General features: G+C 47.5%; 1 long non-coding RNA gene across 1 annotated transcript; it reads right to left on the bottom strand.

Annotated features, from left to right (window-relative positions):
* Nucleotides 1-19171: 19171 nt before the first annotated feature.
* LOC123820271 lies at nt 19172-20539 on the bottom strand. The gene is made up of 3 exons (XR_006785925.1): nt 20362-20539; nt 19676-19759; nt 19172-19590 (listed from the first exon to the last, which is right to left on the bottom strand). It is a non-coding gene; the product is annotated as an uncharacterized LOC123820271 (long non-coding RNA).
* Nucleotides 20540-20793: the final 254 nt, after the last annotated feature.

Genomic DNA, 20793 nt, shown 5'->3' with positions numbered 1-20793 from the left:
CCACAGTCTTTTGCTCTGTGTATTAGGATGGTGGGTTATGCAGTACTGAACAGTCCCCAACCTCTGCGCCTTAACACTATGAAACTTTATTTCTTGCCCATGGAAATCCCCTGTGGACCCAGTGCAGAGCCCATGACTCAGGCTGCTCTGATCTCGTGAATCCCATCTCAGTCTGAGGCTCCCCCAACCCCATGATCGCTGTGGCAGAGGAAGAGAGAAGCCAGGGTATCTCATTGGAATTACACACTGTAGCAGCCTGAAAGGGCTATATAGCATTTCCACTCATATTTCGTAAGCCAGAAATATTACACGGCCCTAACAACTGCAAGAGAGCTGGGGAATTTTGTGTGTGTTAAGGGAAAGGGGGTATCTGGACACCAGTAATGTCCATCGCCCTCTTTATAGGGACACAAACATGGGGGTTCTATCCGACTCCCCCCACTGCTTGAAAGATACTCATTTAGAAGTTCCAGTCAAGATGGAGGCATAGGTAAACACAGTACTCGGAACCTCCCACAACCACATCATAATTACAACTAAATTACATCTAAAATCATCTGAAATCTAGTGGAACATACGTCCTATAACTAAGGATATAAAGGAGTGGCCCCACCGAGACTGGTAGGAGGGGCAGAGACACTGAATGGGCTGGCCCCACACCCACGTGTGGCAGATAGAATTCAGGAGGAGCATCTCAGCTGTGGAGACACCCCTTGAGGATCCAGGAGTCCCACACCAGGCCCCCCTGCCCAGGGTTTCAGTGTCAGAAGAGAAGCCCCCATAATTTCTGGCTGTGAAAACCACAGAAGACTGTGGCTGAGACAGAGGCTTCTGGAGCCCCAGGCGTTCCTCTGAAGGGCCCATGCGGGTACTTACTCAGACTCACTCACTCTGAGCTTCAGGGTTAGGGCAGCAGCTTGAAAGACACCAGTGATGTCTGGGGAGGAACTGAGTTGTCTGGCTTCGGGACAAGGGCTGGGGATGCAGCTTTCTCCCAGAAAGCAGTGCTGGCAAAGGCCATTGTTCCTTTACTAAGGCCACCACCCACGGAGCCAGCAGGCAGGGGCCATATCTGACTCTCCATCAACCTAACACTGTTGGCCCCGCCCTGATGATTCCCTGAGACCCTGCCCCACCTAACTTGCAGGCACATCCAAGCTAGTTTGGTCCAGTGGCTTTTCCATACAAATGGCCTATCTTGGCTCATGCTTCAGACTTTCCTAAAATTTCCCAAACAAGCAGCAGCTGGCCTCAGCATGCCCCGTACCTCTTGCTAAGTGGCCCCAGGCCTGGCAGTAGCAGCAACCCACTTTTGTTTGTACCTTGGCTTCTCCTGGGCACCTCCAAGCCCAGCACAAGTAGCAGCCACACTCAGGTCACTCTGTAGCTCATGCTGTGTGTGTTCCTGGGGAGGGCATGGGTGGTGGCTAACCTTGGCCTGCACCTCCCAGGAGACCTTAGAGCCATCACACTTGGAGGACAGCATCAGACCACACTGGAACACCTCCCAAACACCTCCATGAGGGACACACTCTGTGGTCAAACTCAGCAGTCACCAAAGCACTGCTGAAGTCAGTCCTGCTCCATGGGGTCAGCTCCTGCACAGCAGCTCCTCCACTGTAGTCACAGCTGGTCCTCCCTGCCAATCAGCTTGGGGGTAAATCCCTCCCAGTGATGTGCCAACAGCAATCAAGGCTCAACTATAACAGGAGAATTCACACAGCCCACACAGTGGTTGCACCTGGTGTGCCTGGCTCAGGCAACTGGGGAGGCTAAGCCACTGGGCCCTACAGGACACCCACTGCACAAGGCCACTCTACTAACACGGAGAGGTGTAGCAGCTCTGCCTAATACATAGAAACAAACACAAGGAAGCAGCCAAAATGAAAAGACAAGCCTGGCTGGTGTAGCTCAGTGGATTGAGCACGGGCTGTGAACCAAAGTGTCGCAGGTTCAATTCCCAGCCAGAGTACATACCTGGGTTGCAGGCCATAACCCCCAGCAACTGCACATTGATGTTTCTCTCTCTCTATCTCCCTCCTTTCCCTCTCTGAGAATAAATAAATAAAATCTTTCAAAAAAAAGAAAAAGAAAAGACAAAGAAACATATTCCAAATGAAAGAACAGGAGAAATCTCCAGAAATAGAATTAAATGAAATGGAGACAAGCAAACTGCCAGATACAGAGTTCAGCCAACGGTTACAAGGATGCTCAAGGAACTTAGTGAGAACTTCAACAGCATTTTTTTAAAAAAAGGACATGGAGCCCTGACTTGTGTGGCTCAGTTAGTTGGGCATTGTCCCACAAAGCAAAATGTCACTGGTTGGATTCCCTGTCAGGGCACCTGCCAGGGTTGTAGGCTCAGTCCCTGGTTGGGATACATATGTGAGGCAACCAATGAATGTTTCTCTCTCATACTGATGTCTCTCCCCCTTTCTTCTCTCTCTCTAAAAATAAACAGTAAACAAAATCTTTTTAAATAAAAGGAGAAGGAAACCATAAAAACCAATCAGAAAGGAAGAATACACTAAATGAAATGAATACATCATAAGGAGTCAATAATAGAGTAGATGAAGCAGAAGATCAAGTCAGCAATTTGGAAGCTAAGGCAGCAGAAAACACCCTATCAGAACAGCAAAAAGAAAAAGAGAATCTAAAAAAGTGAGGATAGTGTAAGGAGCCCCTGGGACAACTTCAAGCATACTAACATTTGCATCATGGATCTGCCAAAAGGAGAAGAGAAAGAACAAGGAAATGAAAAACTATTTGAAAAAATAATGACAAAAAACTTTCTTAACCTGGTAAAGAAAGGAGACACACTAGTCCAGGAAGCACAGAGAGTCTCAAACAAGATGAACCCAAAGAGACCCACACCAAAATACACCATAATTAAAATGCCAAAGTTTAAAGACAAAGAGAGAATCTTAAAAGCATCAAGAGAAAAGCAGTTAATTACCTACAAGGAAGCCCCCATAAGACTTTCAGCTGATTTCTCAACAGAAACTTTGAAAAATTAGAAAAAGAAGAAATATGAATAATAAAATGGTAGTAACTGTGTAATTGTCAGCAGTAACCTTTAAGTGCAAATGGATTAAATGTTTTAGTCAAAAGACATGGCGATTGAATGGAAAATAAAATGTATACTGTCTACAAGAAACTCACTTCAGATCAAAAGACATACACAAACTGAAAATAAAGTAATGGAAAAAGGTATTTCACAAAGTGAAACAAACAACAACAAAAAAACTGGGGTAGCAATATTTATACCAAACAAAATAGGCTTTAAAAAGTTCTATAACAAGCCCTGGCTGGTATGGCTCAGAGGTTAAGTGCCAGCCTGTGAACCAAAGGGTTGCTGGTTCAATTCCCAGTCAGGGCACATGCCTGGGTTGCAGGCCAGGTCCCCAGCGGGGGAGTGCAAGAGACAACCACACCTCTCCTGCTCTTTCTCCTTCCCTTTTCCTCTGTAAAAATAAATAAGTACAATCTAAAAATAAAAAAATAAAAAACTCTATAACAAGAGACAATGAAGGACCCAGCAATTCCACTTCTGGGTATTTATCTGAAGAAATCCAAAAAACACTAAATCAAAAAGACATATACACCCATGTATTTACTGCAGCATTATTTACAACAGCCAAGATATGGAAGCAGCCTGGATGTCCATCAAAGGATGAATGGATAAAGAAGTGGTTCATATATACAATGGAATATGATTCAGCCACAAAAAGAATGAAATCTTGCCATCTGCAACAACAGGGATGGACCTAGAGTGTATTATGCTAAGTGAGATAAGTCAGATAGAGGAAGACAAATGCCATATAATTTCACTTATATGTGGAATCTACAAAAAATAAATAGATGAACAAGCAGGACAGAAACAGACTCATACACAGAGAACATTTTGACAGTTGCTAGATGGGAGTGGGTTGGGGGAATGGTGGAAAAAGTGAAGAGATTTAGATGTACACATTGGTAGTTACAGAATAGTCACAGGGATGTAAAGTACAGCATAGGGGATAAAGTCAATAATATTTTAATAACTATATATGCAGTCAGATGGATACTAGATTTACCAGGGTGCTCACTTTGTAAGTTATATAAATGTCTAATCAGGGTTATATACCTGAAACTAATATAATAGTATATATCAACTGTAATTTTAAAATAGAAAAAATTTTTGAAAGATACTCATTTAGGAAAGTGTATTAGTCAGCAATTGCTACACGAATGCTGCATAACAAACCATTCCAGAACTCAGTGGTTCACAAAAACAAGCATTTCTTTCTTATGCTCATGAGTCAGTAGATTGACTGGCTTGGCTGTGCTCCAGATTGCAGGTTGGCCTAGCTTGGCCGCAGGCATTGGGTTGGATTCATTCTATACCTTGGCTCAGCAGAGGTTCTGGGTGTATTCTTCTCATGGTGGATCAGAGGAGCACAAGAGGCCACGTCAAGCCATGTCAGCACATTTAAGACCCCTGCACACATCCATTGGCCAAAGAAAGTCACACAGACAAGCCCAAAATCAAGGGGTGGGGAGGTGCCTTTTGCTCGCTATGAAGCCATAGCAGGCGTGAGGACGTATAATTCTATTAAGGAAAGAAGGAAAGATTTGGAAGCAATGATCCAATCAGCCAAAAGAGGTCTTTGGAAAAAGCATCGAGCTTAGAATCCCACAGATGGTGGTTTAAATCCCGTCTCTAACCTGGCCAACCTTCTCTACTCTTCTGAGCTTCAGCAGCCACTCCTATAAAATAGGATGAACACCTTTCTCTCAGGATTGCTGTGTGACTCAGTAATCACAAATGACAGCTGAGTTCCCACCACATGTCAAGCACCAAGGGAAATGCTTTATATCCACCATTAGCTCTCCATCCCTTGTAGGCTCACTTCTCAGCACTCACACATTAGTGTGGATTAGCATGTGGAGTAGATCCCAACAGAACAGATTAGATTTTGGAACTTGGAACCAAGGGTTTTACCAGGGCAGAGGGAAAGGAAAGCCAAAAGAGAGAGAGAGAGACTCACTCAAAGGTCAAAGTCATGAACTTCACAGATCCTACTATGAATGCTGCCCTAGGGGCTTTGGAAGAGGTGAGGGTTCAGATCTCTGCATTACCACACAGATCTCTTCTCACTCAGGCATTCCTTCCTTCAACAAATACTGACTGAATGCCAGCCCTTCCTTAGGCTCTAAGGATGGAGAAACTGAGGCACAGAGATTTTTCCCCTGCTCTCACTAAATTTACAGCCTGTATTAATATTCTCCAGAGAAACAGAGCCAAGATATATATATATATATATATATATATATATATATATATATAGGTATGTGTGACTATGGAGACTGAGAAGTCCCAGGATCTGCACTCACCAAGATGCAGAGCCAGGAGAGCCAATGGTCTAAGTTCCATTCTGAAAATCAGCAGGTTCAAGACCCAGAAAGAGATGATCTTTCAGTTCAAGTCTACAGGCATGAAAAAAACCCATGTCCAAGCTCAGCAGTCAGCTAAGAGGAGCTCCTGCTTACTGGGGAGGGTCAGCCTCTTTGTTCTATTCCAGCCTTCAATGGATTGGATGAGACCCACCACATGAGGGAGAGCAATCTGCCTTACTCAGTTCACCAATTCAGACGTTATGTTCGGGCAGAAACACCCTCACAGACACACCCAGAAAATGATTGACCAAATAGCTGGGCACCCCCTGGCCCATTCAGGTTGACACATAAAATTAACCATACACGGTAAGACAGAAACTGAAGAAGTAAATACAAGTGGGATGAGGGTAAGAGAGCAGAAGATTAAGGTTCTGTGAGAACTCACAGCAAGTGGTTCTTGGCTGGTGTGGGGGTGCTTTGTACTTGAATGGTGGAAGGAGAGGCGGAAACTCGGAGTGGGGTCTCCGGCATCCGTGAACTGTGAAGGGGGCACTTTCGGAGATTCCATGGTGATGATCAAGGCCATCAAGCTCACCATAGTGCTTAGCGGGGACAGCAGTAATCATAAAATTTCCCACCAAAATCAAAATTCTTCTAGGTAGTGTAATTTGACTTTAGCATCACCCAATCTGTTAAAGGATCACTGAGATTCCACAGCAATAAGTCACCTCGAGGAAGGATCCCTAACATGAGCTTTGGCGAGTCCTTGGCTTAATTTTTTTAAATATTGCCATATTTCTTTTAAGTTTTTTTAAAAAATTAATTCATTTGATCCTCACCAAAATCCTATAAGAGGAATAATATTATTCTATTCCCTTTTAACAGATAAGACACAGAGCGGTTCAATAACTTGCCCAAGTTCACACAGCCAGGTAGCTTGGCCTCCGGTCTACTCTCTAATACCAAGGTGGCATCTCACCTGGTTTTATCCAACCAGAATTTCAATGTTCTAAACACATGGATGACCTATGCCCTCCAGAGGATCCACTTTTGGGGGACCTTCTAAATCAGAAGACATTAATCGTGAATTTAGAACAATCCAAAATCATTCAGCCGCCCATTCCTTATGTGGTCGGCCCAGTGCTAGACACATAAACATTGACAGAGGTCCCTGCCTTCAAGGACTCCCCAGATGCCTGAAACTTCATACTTCCAGGTTCCTTCCTTTGGCTACAGGACTCTTACCTGAGAAAAGGCCACTTGACCTGGACAGCATTCTTTGCACAACTAGCTACAGTGAGACGACCCCAAACCACAGGCTCAGCCTTGGTTCCATTCTGTTTTTGATCACCTACTGCAGTTTCTCCACAACAAAAGGGGCCTGAGGTCATCTCGGTTAAGGGTAAACCAATATTTGCTCTTGATTTTGAAAGAGGGAAGGGATTCAATCTGCTTGTCCCAGCCGTGCCTGGGAGGTTATGAGAAGGTGACTTCCATTAAAAGCTCCGCTCATGTTTTATGTATTTCTAAAGAACCACCATTTGAACTTAATTTCTCCTCCCTTTAAAACAAGAACCCAAAGTTAGTATTTAAAATGTCACATGCATCCAGAGACCTCGGTGGGTCACAGAGGGCTAGACAATTTATCGTGGGAAATAATAAAATTGATGCTGAATGACTTCAAGACTCAGAGCGTTGCCTAAGAGGAGAAGAAGAGAAAATGTGAAGCCAAACCATGAATAAATCTTAGGAAAGCAGCTAGCAGAGCTTTAAATAAAGGAGGCCAGTAAACAGGATGAGCTAAACTTTGAGACCACATTATGAAGGTTAGTGATAGGAAGTGACCCGTGGGTTGGCAGTGAATTGTGGAGGGTCATCCTGTGCATGCAGTACACCCTGCACCAAGGTCACCACATTGGAAGCAGTGTCCTTATGTACCAACAGGACTACGGAGACCCTGGGGCACAGAGCATGTGAGTGGCAAGGCTGGGATTTGAACGTGAGTCTGCCCCGATTGATACACGGGAAGGACTTAGAACAGTGCCAGGTATATATGAAGTGCTGCATCACGCTGGCTGTTATCACTGTTGTTAGCATAATCAGTGATGTATTTCAACACCTGAAGACATAGCCTCTAGGGTCTCATGGGCCACATAGTAGAGGCTCTTTCCATCATTGTCCCCACCAAGGGACCTCAGGTATTCTGGAAACTCAAGATGTTTTGTTGCCAAAAGTGCATCAGGACCGAAGCCGTCACTGACTAATCCCCCCACCCACTGCTGCCCCAAAACACCATGTGTAGCCATAGCTTTTGATCACCTGTCTTGCCTCACAGTGGTTTCCATTACTTTACCAGCACGTGTGCCCGCCGTGCCGGGCCAGCGCACAGAGCCGCACTCATCTGCATGGCCGCCCGGCAGCCCACCGCACAGCTGCCTGGCAGGTCACTGCGCCATGGCTTTGTGCTGCTGGACACGTGGGCTCTTTCCCGTTTTCAGGATGGAAAATAGCGCCACATGGAGCATCCTTGTACGGTGACCTTGTGCGCGGCTGGTAGTATTTTTGCAGGAGAGATTCCTAGAAGTGCGGTTATTAAATCAAAGGATTGACAGATGAAATTTTTGATAATTAATGCCAGTTGCCCTTCCCTAAAGTTCTATTTTTATTTTTACCAACAATATTTGAGATCTCCCATTTCCCCCCACACCCTTCGCAATACCGGCAATATCAATCTTGCTATGTTTTTGAAAATATTTTTTCTAATTTTATTTTAATCATTGTTCAAGTACAGTTTTCTGTCCTTTACTCCCATCTCAGCCCACCCACCCATCGCTCCCCACCTCCCTCCCATTTCTACACCCCCCCCTAGTTTTTGTGCATGTGTCCTTTAAATTTGTTCCTCTAAACCCTTCCCATTCTCCCCTGAAATTCTCTCCCCTCTCTCTTCTGGTCACTGTCAGCCTGTTTTCTATTTCAGGGTCTTTGGTTATATTTTGCTTATTTGTTTGTTTTGTTGTTTAGGTTCCTGTCAAAGGTGAGATCATATGGCATTTGTCTTTCACTGCCTGGCTTATTTCGCTTAGCATAATGCTTTCCAGCTCCATCCACGCTGTTGCAAAGGGGAGGAGCTCCTTCTTTCTTTCTGCTGCATAGAATTCCATTGTGTAAATGTACCATAGTTTTTTGATCCATTCATTTACTGATGGGCACCGAGGCTGCTTCCAGCACTTGGCTATTGTAAATGTTTTTAAATATTTTTTAAAGATTGTATTTATTTATTTTTAGAGAGAGGAGAAGAGAGGGAGAGAAATATCATTGTGTAGTTGCCTCTCGCACACCCCCAACTGGGGACCTGTCCTGCCACCCAGGCATGTGCCCTGACTGGGAATCAAACCTGCGACCCTTTGGTTTGCAGTCCAGGGCTCAATCCACTGAGCACACCAGCCAGGGTCAATCTTGCTATGTTTTTAATGGATAGATGAAAAAGACATCTATTATTTAATATATATTTACTTGAGGATTAATTAAGAGCACCTTTATATACATTTATTGGCATATAAATCTATATTTATCTATATTTTTTCTTTTGAGAATTACCTATTCATATAATTGACCCACTTTTATTGGGTTGTTGTCCTTTTCTTATTAGTTTGTAAGCATAGTTAATACTTTATGGCTATAAATCTCTGGTTTGTTATATGGGTTGCAAATATTTTCTCTCAGCACGTCACGTGTCTTTTGTCTTTGCTTATTGTTTATTTTGCCACGCAGAGTTTTAAATTTGGGGTGCAGCCAATCTGTCAATCTTTCCCTTTGCAGCCTCTGGGATTTTTATCGAGTTTTGAAAAGCCTTCCTCACCCCAGAATTATACAAGCATTTCCCTATATGGCACTTTGGTTGTTTTTGTCCTTTACATCTATCCCTTTAATCCATCTGGAATTTACTGTTATTTGTGACACGAGGAAAGATCTGTTTTCATTCCCGAAGAATAGCCAGTTGACCCAACCCAATTACTGAAAATGTATCCTCTCCTCACTGATTGTCAAATTTCCCTTTTATTGTAGACAATGCCCACATATACCTGAGGCTGTTTCAGGGCTCCAGAATCCAGGGGTTCTCTAACATTCTTAGAATGACCTGAGGAGTTTTTAAAAATTCTCATACCTAGGCCACACCCCAGACTAACTAAATTGGAATCTCTAGGAGTATGGCCAAGGTAACAGTAGTTTGTACTCCCCACGTCTGAGAACTAGCGCTCTAATGCAGTAGTTCCCTAACCTTGGCATGCATCATGTCAGCTGGGACCCTGGTTAACCTGCATCACTGAGCCCCACTCTCTTTCAATGGGCCTGACCTCTGTCTTCTCCATGATCACTCTGGGTGGTTCTCACAGACAACGTCTGGGAACCACCGCTCTAATCGGCTCTAGGTCCCCAGAGAACCACAGTTCCACAGGTGACCTGCAGCAACCGAAGGCCCCTGAATCCCAGGATGGGATCCGTTTGCAAAGTTCCCAGTGGCTTGAGGTGGGGCCTGGCCTGAAGGGGCTGCATGGGACTTCTCTTCCCTAGAAGCTCAAGGAAGGTCTCTTGCTGCACCCCCTTGTTAGGGAGCCCCAGACACGTCTGCAGCCTAAGGATGCCAGGCCCTGGCTGGCGGCAGGTGGAGGATCCCGGCAAAGCTAGAACTAGGAACAGCAACCTGTGCGATGACGGATTTTTGCACTGCTTACCATTTCTCCCCATGACCAGAACTAATGATTACCACCCTTCCGATTAATTCCTTCTGAGCTGGATCAATTTGGCCTTGAAGGCTGAGCATTTCTGTGAACTGTTCCGCGATCTCACACACACCAGGGCGCAGAACACAGGGCCACTCGTTTTGTTTCGTCGTTTTGTTTTATTTTGTTTAGTTTTGTTTAAGCATACACACCCCCAAAGCAGTGCTTTTTCATTTTTTTTCTATACAAATCGCCCACTTCAGTCCTGCCCAGCCCACTCTGCTCCTCCCCGGCCTTTCACTGCCTGGCAGAACCCTGGTCCTCTGGCTCAACCTGGGCTGCACACTGGAATCACCCGGGGAGCTTTTCTAACTTCCTGAGCCCAAAGCCTGCCCCAGGCCATTAAACCAGCAGCAGTGGGGGCGGGGCCTGGGATGGAAATTCTAAGGCTCCACGGGTGAGTCAACTGTGCAGGCGGGGGCGGGAACCACTCAGTTCAATGCCAGGCTTCTGTGCTCCGAGTCGGCCCCTAATTGCACCTGCTCCCACCCTAACATACACACATACCACTATTATTTTCTTTTACATAAAAATGTTACCTGGAATTGTTCAGTTTGGTGTAGAAAATATATGCAAAATTTTTAAAGGTACAAAGAGGGAAAATTCTTCCTCCCATCTGGCTGCCCCCCAAGTTCCTGTCCCCATAGGGAAAGGCTTTCATCCTCTGTGCTGAGGGAACTAGCTAAATTGGCCTGGGTTCAAATCCTGATTCTGCCATTGACTTCCCATATGACCTTGGGTTATTCACCTCAGCTTTCCCATCCTCTGTGTGCTTATCTGTAAAGTGGAGATGATAGCACCTACCTCTTGGAGCTATTGAGGAGAATTCAAGGGGTGCTTTGGTTTTCTATTGTAGCCTAGCAAATGACCACAAAACATCAAAGCTGATAAAAGAAAAAAAACCCTGCCATTTTATTTGCTCATGATTCTGTGGGTCGGGAATTCAGATCTGGGTGGTCCTGGTCTAGCAGGTGTCTCCTGGGGTCATTCTTCTGGCTAGTGGCTGGGCTGAACTAGGTCCAAGACAGCTTCACCCATGTGACTGACACACTGGGGCCCCTCTCCAGGGCCTCTTCCCTCACGACTGCCTTGCGCTTCCTCACAGCATGGTCTCTGGTGGTTGGGCATGGAGGGAAAGGGAATATGCTGCCGGCCTCTGAATGTCCAGTCTCAGAAGTTGCACCATCAGCCAAGATTCAAGCGGAGGAGAAACACACACCAGTTCTTGGTGGGCAAGTGGTACGGCCACGTTGCTAAGGAGCCACAGGGGATGGGCTATTGCTGCAGTATCTTCAGAAACACAATCCACCACCAGGAGAGTGAAAGCAAAACGCCCAGCACATGCCAGGTGCCCGACACATGTGAGTTCCTATCCTTTTTCCTAGCACACAGCTCTTTCACCTTTTCCTATAGTTCATTGTTTACATATGTCGTTTAAGTTCTGTCCCCAGTGCCTGGCCAAGGGCCTGGCACAGAACAGATGACCAGTGAATGTTTCTGTGAAATCCCAGAGTTGGCCACGAGGTGCCTGTTCACTCAGCCAATGAGGTGGATTCCTCAAATGCCAGGTCATGAGACTCCGCCTCCCCTGACCTCCACCCTCACTGCCCTCTTACATGCCTGTCACTGTGTCTGGTCTGCTCTGTCTATGGCCTGAAATGTCCTTCTTCTCTCTCATCATCATAGGATCTCCTGTCCAAATTCCCCACGTTTGCCACCGTGAAACAACGTAAATGTCGCCTGTCCCTGAAGCCTTCCTCAGTCTCCTAAGCAGAAAGACAAAGCACACATATTCAAGCACCAACTGTGTCATGGGCACTTTGCAGGCCCTCGGTACGGACGGGATGGGGGGAGGTGAAGGGTGGAGATGAGAAGGGACAGGGAGATCAGCAGGAACAGAGGCAGAAGAGTCAAGAAAGGTGTGACAGGGGCTCCTGCCCCGGAAGATCACAAAATGAGTGGGAAGGGGGTTGGCGACTAGACGGAGCAAGGTCTCAAACGCTCTGTAATGAGCTGGAGCCTCATTCTCCAGGCAGAAGGGAGCCCCTGCAGGCCTTTTCAGGAGAGACGGTTATGCAGGCTCCAGGTGAGCAGAGGGCAAAGACTTGATGGCTCATCGTGTACCGTCTTGGAACTCATGATTCTGAAACTTGGACAGTCGGCGCAAGGCTATCCATGCCAAAGGGCCCTCCCAGGTGGACGGGGAGACTGAGGCCCAGGAGGGGAAGGGGATGGCCCACAGTGGAGGCCACCAGCTAGGGCCACGCAGCTGGGTTCCAGAGGATTTGTCTGCGAGACCAGTCTGACATTGAGAAACATCCTGGCGGCATTGGGGGAGGTGACTGACAGGTCTGATGAAAGCATCCCTATTATTATTGAAATGTATATACAGCCTGCTGACCTCTCAGCACTCACAGCTGTTGTTTCTTCCACCAGAAACCTGAGAGTCTAGCCCCTGGACTGGCAAAGCAAAAATCTGGGGGCACTCTTCAGGAGGCAAAATCTGGGGCCCCCATTTGAAAACTGCCCTCAGCCTCTCATTTCCATGTGACCTGGGCAGGGTAGCTGCTGAACCTGAGCCCTATTCTAGGAGGATGTACCAGGTCACGGACAAGGTGATCCAGTCCGACCCTCACACAACTGAGAAGGCTCTGGTTCCCTCCGACTCTCCATTTAGTCATTCACTCATTGACAGATCATTTTGAAAGCCTGCTATTTGCCAGGCGCTGCCGTGGGTGCTAGGGACATAGCAAAACCACGACAGGCAAAGACCCCGTTCTCCTGTGCCTGATTGTCACACGGAGCAGATGGACTATAGAGGAAATAAACAAAGCAAAATAAAAATAAATGCAGCTTGCGCTAAGTGCCATGAAGGACACAGCAGGACAAGCTGGGCCCTGGGGTAGGCCTTTAGGTTCCACCTGAGGGAGCTGATCCAAGACCCCAAAGGGCGAAGTGACAGAAGGAAGCACACACGGCACGCAGGCGGGCATAGCATGACCACCCTGCGCACTCGCGCTGGTTTTGTCCCCACACACTCCGGTCACTTCCACGTGTTCTAACTCCACCACGTTCAAGCTGTAAGACCTAGGACCAGTTGTCAAGCCCTTCTGTGCCTCTGATTCTTCATCCGTACACTGATGATGATGATGATGATGTTGTTGATGATGATGATGATGATGTTGTTGATGATGATGATGATGATGTTGATGATGATGATGATGATGATGATGTTGATGATGATGATGATGATGTTAATGATGATGACAATGATGATAGGCCCCTCCTCACAGTAAGGACATGTTAGGACATGTGTCTGGTGCTTAAACTTAGCTACTATTATCCCCCCATCCTTGGATGGGGTTGCCATGGGAGGGCTCGGAGCGTCTGCCACGTGGAGCTGGCTGACGTGGGGGCCGATCCTGGTTTGGTTTCTCCCAGAAGCACACCCCAAGGCAAGGACTGGAGCATAAATAGTGCATTTGGGAGATGAAGGAGGTAGTGTTAGGCAGTGGGGGAGTGTGCTATCGAGCCCATTTGCACTGCTGGTAACTGGGGCTTCATCATCATCTGGGGAGCTCCAGAGCCAGTGTAGTCCATGGCCTCACATTCATCCCTCAAGGAAGGGCAGGGAGTGGGGCATTCATTCACCAGCTCTTCATACTGATGGAGGGCTGTGGTGGTTGTACAGGGGAAGCAGGCATTTTCAACAAGCCTATTATCGACCCTGGCAGGCAAAGTGGGCCCTGGCAGCCTCAGGAAGGGGAGCAATGAGGTCTCAGAAGTTGGGACATCTGTGCTGCAGCGTCTGGCCAAGGAGATGTGAATGGGCTCCTCTGGGCCCTCTGCAGAGGTGCCATGTGAGGACAGACGCACTGACAAGCGTGGGGATATCAGGTCTGGAACCTGTGGGACTGAAGAAGAGCAGTGGGAAATAAAACACCATGCTGGTCGCGGGTCACAGGGGCCATGAATGCCAGATGAAGGAACGGGCCTCATTCTGTGGGCATCAGGCAGCCCCGGGCGGCATCTGAGGAAGGGAGTGACGCAGAGCTGGGCTGAAGACACAGTATAATCACCAGGGTGTAGGCTACCCCACCCCCAGTGTCCCCACAAGCTGCTGACCCTGCTCCTACCAGGCTCACCCCACAGCCCAGCACACTCACTGCCTGATTCCCTCAAGAAACAAAGAGTTTAGGACCAGGGCTGAGAGTGCAGTTCTACTTTCCTCCAGTAGAATGGGGACTTACCCCTCCTCTTCTCTTACCTGCTTATAATGTCTCTTCTGCCTCTTTCCAGACATACTGCCCTTCCTCCAGCCCCAGGATCCACCCTTCCCTCCTCCGGATCTTTACCAGGTGCGCTTCCTTCAGAAAGCTCTCTCTCTGTGTACCTCCTCCTCGGTGACCCCCACACTCTGCCCAGACTTCTCCTCCCTCCACTCGCCCCACATCACAGGTCTCGCCTCAGACACCACCCCTTCCCGGAGGTCTTCGCTGTTCCATAGGGGGGAGTTTTTTTTTAACTTTTTTTTTAAGGAAGTTCTATGGACCTAGTCCCATGTTATACAATTCACCCATTTAAAAAGTACAACGCTGCCCTGGTTGGTGTAGCTCAGTGGACTGAGCACAGGCTGTGAACCAAAGGGTCACTAGTTCAATTCCCAGTCAGGGCACATGCCTGGGCTGTGGGCCAGGTCCTCAGTGGAGGCCACGTGAGAAGTAACTACTCATTGCTGTTTCTCTCCCTCTCTTTCTCCCTCCCTTCCCCTCTCTCTCTGAAAATGAATAACATCTTTTAAAAATAGTAATATTATTAAAAATAATTAAAAATAAAAAGTACAATGGCTTTAGTAAATTTACCAGAGTTGTGTTACCATCACCACAATTTAATGTAGGACATTTTTGTTCCCCCCAAAAGAAGCCCATAACTATTACCCATCACCCCCCATTGCCTCCTCCTCCAACCACTAAACTACCTTCTGTCTCTATGGATTTGCCTGATCCGGGCACTTCCCATAAGTGGAATCACACATCCTGGTCTTCTGTGACCAGCTTCTTTCACTTAGCATCCTGTTTTCAAGTTCACACACGTTGTAACGGCACATCATTGCTTTTTATTGCCGAGTAACATTTGGCCTATGGTATGGCTAGAACACGTTTTATTTACCCATTCATCAGTTGATGGACATGTGGGTTGCTTTCATCCACTTCTTGGCTATTATAAATAATGCTTCTATGAACATTGGTGTAAAAGCTCTTGTTTCCAATTCTCTTGGGCATATACCTAGCAGTGAAATTGCTGGGTATATGGCAACTTTATGTTTAACTTTCCAAGGAACTGCCAAACTGTTTTCCACAGTGAGAAAGTGGCTAAATCATTTTACATTCCCACCAGCAGTGGATGAGGAATTGAATTTCACAGCCTCACCAACATTAGTCATTTTCTGATTTTTTGGTTCTAGCTGTCCCAGTGGGTGTGAAGTTGTATCTCATTGGGGTTTTGATTTGCATTCCTCAGAGAATGCAGTGATGTTTAGCATCTTTTCACGTGCTTATTGCCATTTGTATATATTACTTGGGGTAATATCTTCAGATCCCTTGCCCATTTTTTACAATTATTTATCTCTTTGTTGATGAGTTCTAAGAGTTCTTTATATATTTCTGAATACTAGACCATTATCAAATATATGATTTGCAAATATTTCCTCCCATTCTGTGGGTTGTCTTTTCACTTTCCTGATGCTATCCTTTGAAGCACAAAACATTTCATTTTGATTTACTCCAATGTATCTATTTTTCTTTTGTCACTTGTGTTCTCAGTATTATATCTAAGAAACCATTACCTAACCCAAGGTCACAAAAATTCATTCTTCTTTCTTTCTAAACATTTTATAGTTTTAGCTCTTACATTTAGTTCTCTGTGATCCATTTTGAGCATTCCACAGATACTTCTTAAGCAGCTACTTTCTGCCAGCCCCTGGTCTAGGGTTGGGTACACTTCAGTACATCAGTGAGCAAAGCGGACAACCTCCCTGTTCTTGAAGAGCTGACATCCAGTGGAGGAAACAGACAATCATCAAGAAAACAAACAGGACAATTTGATCTGGGGTTCAGCCATGAATAATGAAACTGCCCAGCATACCCAGGAAATGGGGTAGTTTCATGAGCCAGGAGATCTGGACAGGTATTAGGGGCTGTGATGGGGGATGGGGCCATAGGCGGTGGCCAAAGGGCCCTCAAAACTCTTACCTGTTTGCACACAGCAGACTAAGGTCCTAGGGGGTGAGACGAAGTGTCTAGCACTGCACAGCGAAGCAGTGGCCCTGCTCAAACCAGGCTTCCGGTTCCTAGCTTCCGGTTCCTAGGCCTGACTTCTATCCCCTAGCTGGGGTTGGCAGCCAGGCCATCACTGGAGAAACCAGTGCGTTTCCTGCACAGCACGGTCCGTGGTCTGTGCTAGCATGACCCATGCAAAGCAGCAGAAAGTGCTCTGATAGCAGCTGAGCAGTGTCTTAAGCACAAAACCCCTCTCAGATTAGATAATAATCCACGTGATGAGTTTTATGGGCAATCCCCTCAGTGTGAATGGTTCTGCTCTTAAAGAGGCTTTGTCTGCCTTCAGTTTTGATGAGATGATATCTCACTTAATCCATTTCTCTGCTGGGTTCCACAGACACTTCTCCCCTGATCTTTACTGTTTCCTACCATGTGCTTTTGTTCGGGCTTCCCTGGACCAGATTCACCCAAGGGCCTCCATGCAGTTCTAAGAAGAGGAGATAAAATTCAGAGCAACTCAGAGCTCTGCCTGTCTGGGGGCCAGTCTGGCTGCCACTCACCTGAGGTTTCACCATGTGGACTCTCAGGTTGCTGGGCCACAAGAAAGTCCCCGAGCCGGACACATCTTCCCTCTGGCAGGTGTGTGGCTGTTTTGTGGGACTCTCCTGGCCATGGGAAAGAACAAATATCTACCTCTGAGCTGCAGGGCTCTCGGGCCAGGAATCAGCATTTCAGAATGTCAACAGTAACTAGAGTGGGCTCAGTCCAACACCGCAGACAGGGTTCATCTGGGGGGTCACCAAGTAGCTTGACGTGGTTGGGAAGACTCTCCCTGCGGTGGAGACAGCACCGGGAATCAGGACGCCTGGGTCGTGTATCATTGGGTGAGCCATGCCATCCTCTCTGGGTCTCGGTTTTTCTATTAAAAATGGCTGATTCAGCTTGGATGGTCTCCAGGACTCCTGGTCTGTAAGCTGGGTTTGGAACTCATGCGCACTTGGGCAACAATGACAGCTGAGTCCCCACATGCTGATTTCAGAGTGGGGCACAGAGAAGAGATTTGCTTCCCGGGGGAGGTCGCTGTTATCCTCGTAGGCTGAGGTCTGTCATGTCCACCCTGGTTGCCACTGGTCACATGTGGCTTCTTCAAGTTAAATTGTTTAAATTTAAAAAAAGTTGCCCTGGCTGGTGTGGCTCAGTAGGCTGAGTGCTGGCTTGTGAACCAAAGCGTTGCCCGTTCCATTCCCGGTCAGGGCACATGCCTGGGTTGCAGGCCAGGTCCCCAGTGGGGGGCATGTAAGAGGCAACCACACATTGCTGTTTCTCTCCTTCTCTTTCTCCCTCCCTTCCCCTCTGTCTAAAAATAAATAAATAAAATATTTTTTAAAAAGTAATTGACTAAAATTTAAAATACAGTACTTCAGCCCTGGCCAGGTAGGCTCGTTGGTTAGCGCATCATCCTGATTCACCAAAGTTGTGGGATTGAGCCCCGGTCAGGGCACATACAAGAATCAACCGGTGAATGTGTAAACAAGTGGAACAACAAATTGAATTTTCTCTCTCCCCCCCTTCCTCTCTCTCTAAAATCAATAAATAAAGAAATTTAAAACACAGTTCTTCAGCACAGTAGCAATGTTTCAGGTGCTCCCCGGTCACGTGGGGCTAGTGACAACCGTATTGGACAGTGTGAATTAGAAACATTTGCGTTGTCACAGGAGGCTCTAACGTTGGGACAGCACTAGCGTAAACATCATTTTCCCATAAATCATCTCCTTCCATTTCACAACAGTTCAGGGAGAGGGGGGACGGGGACTAGCGCGATCGAGAGACTCAGGCCTGCTCTGCGCTTCCCAGGGGCTGCCTCTGCACGCACACACCGAGTGTGACGCCAGTGTGAGCTCAATGCCGTGTCTAAGAAATTGGCATTATTTTCCTTTTTCTAAATAGGACGACAGTGGCCAAGTGATTTGCCCAGTTACTCAGCTGGTCACTGGCCTCACCGCACTGCAATGTGGCCGCCAGACGGGGTGGGCATGTCTCCCGATGAGGAGACTGTGGCTCAGGGAGGTCACCTGGCAGGGGCCAGGTGTCCCCTCTCCGGAACGGCTCAGGGAGGCCTCTCCCCCTCTACTCAGCCAGGTCCTGGGCTCCACACGGAACACCTTCTGTGTGGGAAGTCACGAATCAAGAGACAATTCATGCTTTTGCGGTGACGAAAATGAAAATTTCCAATTTGCGAGTCAAAAGCATTTCTCTCTTTAGAGATAAGAGCAAATTTGAGACTTTGTTATCAGTGATTAATTCATTACAGCGCAGGCTGCCCACGGTATCTGGCCCCACTGCGTGGTTTAGGAAGCCTGTGTCCCTGGCTGTGGTAACCGGCTGACCCCCAGACTCCATCCTGCCTTATTTCCTTGCCAGCACTGCTCGGTGACTTTTTTGTTTGTTTGTTTGAAGAGATGGCTGCCACAGAGGAAGTGTGTGTGTGTGTGTGTGTGTGTGCGCCTGTCACAGTGTCTGGGGCTATCCCATTAGGTCGGAGAAATGTGGGAACCATTCGCTGAAGCAGCCTTCTAAGTGATGTCTGCATGCAGAGCCCTAGACAGTGGGGGTCAGGGGACCCAAGCCCTGAGGCTGCATTGCCTCTTCCTCCTTGAACCTTCCAGTTTCATAAGAATCTATTGTTGTTAGGAAAGTTGCTAACCAGGGAGGCAAAAATGGGTTTCAGCTTTCACGCCAACTTCAGTTGAAGGGTGATGACCACCTACAGTGCCAGATGGAGGAAATTCTGAGGACACCCGGAGGCCTAGTGATTGATTGATCACTGGGCCCCTGGCAGCCTGGTTGATTACTCATGTCTGCCAGGGGCCCAGGAGTGGCTGCATGCTACAGTCACGAGATAATAGTAATGAGGAATGGCAATGATGACACAAATAATAATCATGGCAATTACAGTAAAACCTTCCCTGTCAGGTCATTGGGAATATAAAGTAAGATCATGGCTGTGAAGGTACTCTGTGACCCGGACAGATGGACTCACGGGGTCTGGGCTCTTGTTTTGATTGTGAGTCATGATTTCCTTGTTCATGCTACTTGGTCCTTTCCCCCAAAATGTTGCCAGTCCTGGAGGCAGCAGCAATGTGGAAGGAGATCTGTGGGCAAAAGCACATTCATTCATTCATTCATTATTCATTCCTGCACATAGTATTCCCAGCTCTGCCCTTTCATTCAGGATACCTTTTGGAGGGTGTCTTAGGATCAGGTACTGGCAGTCCAGGCGTCTCCTCGGAGCTCCAGGAACTGCTGACATTTGGACTTGAGCTTCAGGAAAGGGGAAAGTTTTGTTTGCACCCAGGCTTGTGGCCCCTCAGCGGCTCTAGTGCTGGATAATGACCCCCCTGCCAGGACCACTGAGGGAAGACACCAAGCTCCAGAGCTGAGTGCATGGTTGATTTGGTAGGTGGTCCCAGGAAGCAATGCCAAGGGGTGGGGACAGGACTCAGGGGCAGGAAGAAACCAGTTCAGCGGGGGTTCATGAGTAGGTAACTGCTGTGGGTATAACTGGGGCTCCCTCAGGCCGGGCAACCCTGGCAAGCTTCATGTAAGAAGGCCTCGGGGCTGCCGCACGTGGGACTGAGGGGGCTGGGATAGTGGTCCACCAGCTACCATCCATCGGTGGTTGAGGGCTGCTCCTGGGGCATCCTCTCCCTGACTTTTCTGGCCACCCACCCACGCAGGCCAGGTTTGCTGGTTTGCTCCTGCAACCAGAGAAAGCTCTAGGGCAGAGAGCTGTGGGTGCTTGAGTTAGGACGCCTCGGGTGTGTTACAAACCCAGTGAGTGCTGAGGGGACACAGGCAGGGTACCCACAGAATCTTTCTCCTCTGTAAGAATCACAGAAGTTAAGATCAGCTGCAGCACTTACCGGTCATCTGATCAGCCATCTCACTACCAGGCTGGGGAAAACGAAGCTCAGAGAAGGCAGGAGATACACACAGGCTCACGTAGCAAGTCACCAGCAGCTACAACCCAAATGCTCGCTGCCGTGTCATGGGTGCTGGGCGAAGTGGGAGGGGCTTCACATGATTATCTCCAAGACTTGCCATCACCCCACAAGGCAGATATCACCGTCTGTTTACAGCTAAGAAAACTGGGCTCCGAGAGGTCAAGTATTCGCTGAAGGACACCAAGCATGAGAAGCGGGGACAATCCACACCCAGGTCTGTCTCCATAAGCTGTGATCTTTCCTTTCCCCAGTGTACACAGCCAGCAGGAATCTCCAGGGGTAATTCAGAGCCCAGGGTTCTCCCCGCTGCCCTGCACTGGGGAACCCTGTAGGTCCAGGACCTCAACCTGG

The sequence above is a fragment of the Phyllostomus hastatus genome, unplaced genomic scaffold, assembly GCF_019186645.2.
Source record: "Phyllostomus hastatus isolate PE091 unplaced genomic scaffold, TTU_PhHast_1.1 phas_contig_34, whole genome shotgun sequence".
In the NCBI taxonomy this organism is placed as follows: Eukaryota; Metazoa; Chordata; class Mammalia; order Chiroptera; family Phyllostomidae; genus Phyllostomus; species Phyllostomus hastatus.
The sequence above is the reverse complement of the archived record's forward strand: the minus strand, read 5'-3'. Positions and strand labels throughout refer to the sequence as shown.